Here is a 4,655-nt window from a genome sequence, read left to right as displayed (position 1 = left end):
GCCCACATGTATATATGTGTATCATATGCATACCTGGTGCCCAGAAGAGGGGGTCATACCCCCCTGGAACTGGAAATATAGCTGATTGTGACTCACCACATGAGTGCTAAGAATTGAGCTGCAGTCCAGTCCTCTGCAAGAGCAGACCACTGAGCCATCCTCTAGTCCCCACACCATCTCTCAGAGCCACAGTGCTGTGCTACCTGGCACCCCAAGCTTCACTCAGGTTTCTTCACTGTTTCTCATCCTGTATGAGGAGAATAGTGTCCCGTCCCCGCCCCCCCCACACACACACAAAGGCCCACATCCACTTTTCTGAACCTGTGAATATGCCACCTTACATTGCAAAAGGGATTTTGCAAAGTGCCTGAGTTCAAGGGTGTGGTGCTTCTACTGATTCTAATGGGCCTGGTGCCATCCCTGGGGCCCCGTGAAGACAGAGGCCGAAGAGTGCTGGAGTCTGAGATACAGTTAGGGAAATGGGATTGAAACCATGTGATGCTGGCTATGAAGATGGAGAAGAATGCGAACTGAGGACTGCGGGCTGCCAGGAGAAGCAGAAGTGAGCGAGCAGGGAATCGGTTCTCCCCAGTAGCTATTGAAGGGGAGATGGCCGGCTTCGACAGCCCAGGGAGATGATGACTTCACACTTGTGTGGTTTTATGCTACCCGGTGTGTGGCGATTTGCTAGAGCAGCCATCGGAAACACGTCCAGCTCTCCGTATCTAACATGGAAATCCAAACTATTTTGGCAAGGCATTTGGGGACTTGCCCAAATGTGGAGTCAACTTCACTGTCCCTGACTCCTCCACGCTGTACACGTTGAACACCTCCAGCATCTACAACAAGCCATGCTCCTCTATCTAAGCGTTCACCCGCACCACGTCTTTCACCTAGAACACCCCGTCCGTACTTGTTTACCTGGCCGAGAGCTTGTCCTTTACATTTCAGATCCAATGGCTACCTCCTCTGGGAAGCCTTCCCTACTTCCCCTCACAAGGCCTTGGGCCACTTCCTCTGTGTTCTGCTGTGTACATCTGGTTAAAGCAGGGCCTCTCTGGATGATAGGCTATTTGAGGAGGCTAGGGTTTCCTCCTTCCTCTTTGGTATCCTTGAGCAGCCATAAAATGAAGGCTACCAAGGACTGGGGCTCTTCCTTGACTGCCAGTGTGCCCTGGCCCACAGTGTGCCCTGGCCCAGCAGTGTGATACTCTAACTCCATTTTCCCACCAATCGTGTGCTTTGTGGGGGAACTGCTACTTTCTTCTTTAACAAGAGATGAGGATAAAGGAGACCGGGGCTTCAGCTTTAAGGGGAAAAAAAAAAAGGTTCTGGGCTGGGCTGCAGCTCAACTGATTGCTAGAACACAAAGCGGTGGGTTTGATCCCGAATGGTGTCTTAACTAAGTGTGGTGGTGCACGCCTGTAATCCCAGCACTTAGGAAATGGATGCAAGAGGATCAGAACTCTCAAAAGAAGGAGAAGGAGTGTGTGTGTGAGGGGGTGGGGGTGGGGGTGGGGTGATGGTGAGGAGGAGATTATAATAATCCAACAGTCCCCACTTCCTCTCCAACTTCCTCTCCAACTCTCAGTTCCTTGGACTGAGATATGATTCTGGACAGACAGCTTCATTACAAAGAGCAATATCTGTCGTGTTCCTTATATCTCCAACATTTACACTGGTCTGTGGTCTCTGGTGCACTCTTCCATGTTGACTGGCGACAATCCTACAGAAAGCTTTCTGCCGTGCTTTGGATTGCCAGTCTCTTCCTAAGGTGCACACTGTTGTTTGGAATTGCCTGGACCGAAGGTTTCCCCACAGGTGATTAAACTCCACGCAGGTAACTGAACTCCATGGCATTGTGAAAAATGCCCTCCATCCTCCAGGCAGGCTGCCCCCCCCCCAGGGCTCTCTATGATGCCATCTAAAGGTGTGGATTCTGTCCATCAGGAATCTAACTGACGTTGTAGGAGATGTTTCTCCACCCAGACAAGCTGTGGGCCTTCAGTGTTCTGGTGACCACCTTTCAGGGTATATTCTCCCGTGTTTAATGAGCTCCGGCTAGTCCTAAAACGACTCATCCCTGTGCTCAGTGCTTTAAGGGACTAAAATGAAACGGTCTTGCAATCTACACAAACATCAGGTGTGTGTTGCCAAATGTATCAAAAAGCAAGCCTTATGCAATGGAACTAGAATTCAGAGAAAGGAGCATTCAACCAGGGCTTGACCAGCTGTGCAAGGTGATGTAAAAGACCTGAAGCTGAGCTGAGGCATGCTGGAATAAACGCTAGATAGGTAAAGGGTGTGCTTGGCTGTGAACGACAGAGAGGTATCCTCATGTAGGGACTCCCTGTTCGAGTCCATGGGGAAGCAAAAAGGAAAGGGGAGAGGGAGGGAGAAGGGAAGAGGAAGAAGAGGAAAGAGAGAAGAGAAGTAGGAGAAAAGAAGGGAGAAGGGAAGGGAGGGACAAAAGGGGAGGGGAGAGGAGGGGCTCGTACACTTGTAATGACCTACCCTTTGATTTGGGGAACTCCACACGTGGGGCAGCATTTCAGCCATGTTATTTCTCACACCTGTCTCACTGCATAGCCCCACTTTTCGCTGTTATCGGGCAGACCTAGAAAAGGATTGCTTTCCTGCTCGGCTTCCTGCGCGCAGCAGCTTCTCTCTTAGCATTTTTGAGAACTACCCCAGTTTCATGAGCAGGAATTCTACCCCTTAGCCAAGGTTCCTTGGAGACAGAGTCATCAAGTTGTAGGGAACAGCCCCGATTATAAGAGGACCCAGAGACCAGACAAGCATGTTCTGGCTCCCACATTCTCCCCTGTTATCACGTCCCTTCAAAATAATCCATATGGCCGGGTGGTGGTGGCGCATGCCTTTAATCCCAGCACTTGGGAGGCAGAGGCAGGCAGATTTCTGAGTTCGAGGCCAGCCTGGTCTACAAAGTGAGCTCCAGGACAGCCAGGTCTATACAGAGAAACCCTGTCTCGAAAAACCAAAACCAAAACCAAACAAAATAATCCATATGAACGTTTATGTGTAAGAAAATGGGAGTGATCAGACCCAAAGGCCACTTGCTTATGTTGCTTTACAGGAGCTGTGCATTCAGAGTAGAGAACTTTTTATAACTTGCCAGGTGGTCTGGGGCAGATAAGTGAGGAGGGATTTGTAGCATCTCGCCTCGGTGAGGCAGTTGGAAGACTCTTCTTTCTGATTAGCTTGGTTAAACATCCACCCAAGCAAGGGGAGTCCGAGTCCTTCCTTCACGAACAAGTCTCACTCAGGAGATCTACTCACCCCTGTAACTAAAGCCAAGGACAGCAAATTCCTTTCCCCATAAGATGACTGCCCTATGGGTCAGGGGATGGGAGCTATTACTTCCTAACTAGGTGGAATAGTGAGGGCCTTTTGCAGCCCTTCGTAACTTGTTTAAAGGCTGTATGAGTGAGAAGTGAGCATGCTCATGCACACACACACACACACACACACACACACACACGTGTGTGGAGGCCACACGTCAACATTAAGTGTCTTCCTCTGTCATTTGTCATCTACGTTTCAGAGACAAGGTCTTTCATTGAACCTAATGCTTACTGATTTGGTAAGGCTGGCTGACCAGCAAACCCCAGACAATCTCTGGGCTGTGCCTCCCCTTTCCTGGGTTGGAGATGGAATTCAGGTCCTCAGGCTTGTTTAGCAAGCACTTTACTAACCAAGCCCAGTCTCCAAAGGGCTTTCTTTTTTAAAAAACACAGATATTTTAGACTCTAATTTCTGTTGTCTGTTTCCTGTATCATGACCTCCAGAGGACGCCGACTGCGGGAATGGAAGAAATTTTTCCACTGCAGAAGAACAATGTGGTGCCTACGGGAACATGCCCTGGGAACGTTCTCCATTCCTCCCAGCCAGGCACTCTGGGCAATGTGAAGAACCCAGGAAGGAAAACTTAAGGAGACCATGGTGGGTAGCAGAGCAGGATTTGGGGAAGCCGTGAGCACGGCTCCATCTGACCGCCAGTATGTCTGTCTCCATCAGTGTCTACCCGCCCTGCTCACACGTGCCTCTCACCCACTCCATGGGCAACAGGCCTATCTTTCCCCCAACATCAAAAGAGCTATTTCAGTGACTGTCACCATACCTGGTCCATAGCCTCTAGTCTATATATGTCTGTCAAATTAATTGGCTATAAACATGGAAAGGTTTCTCATGAAAAGATTGACGCTGAGCCTGGTGGTGGTGGTGCACGCCTTTAATCCCAGCACTTGGGAGGCAGAGACAGGCGGATTTCTGAGTTTGAGGCCAGCCTGGTCTACAGAGTGAGTTCCAGGACAGCCAAGGCTACACAGAGAAACCCTGTCTCGGAAAAAAAAAGAAAAGAAGAAAAGAAAAGAAAAGAAAAAAGGAAAAAGAAAAGGGTCATGCTGTGGTTTAGATGTTGGCAGTTACATTACTGATATTTGTGTGCTGAGGATGGGAAGGGACAGTATTGGGGACAGGAAGGAACTCTTTTGGGGATGAGGAGAGACACTGTTGGGCAGTAAGAATAAAAACCTGTGACAGGGCCCTGAAAATCCCCCAGAAGCTCATATTGTATCTAACTAGCTTTGAGAGTCTGCTCCGGATTCTTTCGATCAGTAGGAGAAAGCAAGTAG

At 49.4% G+C, this 4,655-nt stretch overlaps 1 long non-coding RNA gene across 1 annotated transcript in view; it reads left to right on the top strand.

Annotated features, from left to right (window-relative positions):
- LOC116076919 overlaps positions 1-4,220 on the top strand; it is a 14,311-nt gene extending 10,091 nt beyond the window's left edge. Inside the window, exon 2 of the long non-coding RNA XR_004113132.1 lies at positions 3,810-4,220. This is a non-coding gene — a long non-coding RNA (uncharacterized LOC116076919). The remainder of the gene's footprint in view (positions 1-3,809) is intronic.
- Positions 4,221-4,655: the final 435 nt, after the last annotated feature.

This window comes from Mastomys coucha, unplaced genomic scaffold (assembly GCF_008632895.1).
Source record: "Mastomys coucha isolate ucsf_1 unplaced genomic scaffold, UCSF_Mcou_1 pScaffold5, whole genome shotgun sequence".
In the NCBI taxonomy this organism is placed as follows: Eukaryota; Metazoa; Chordata; class Mammalia; order Rodentia; family Muridae; genus Mastomys; species Mastomys coucha.
This window is presented reverse-complemented; position numbering and strand designations above follow the sequence as displayed.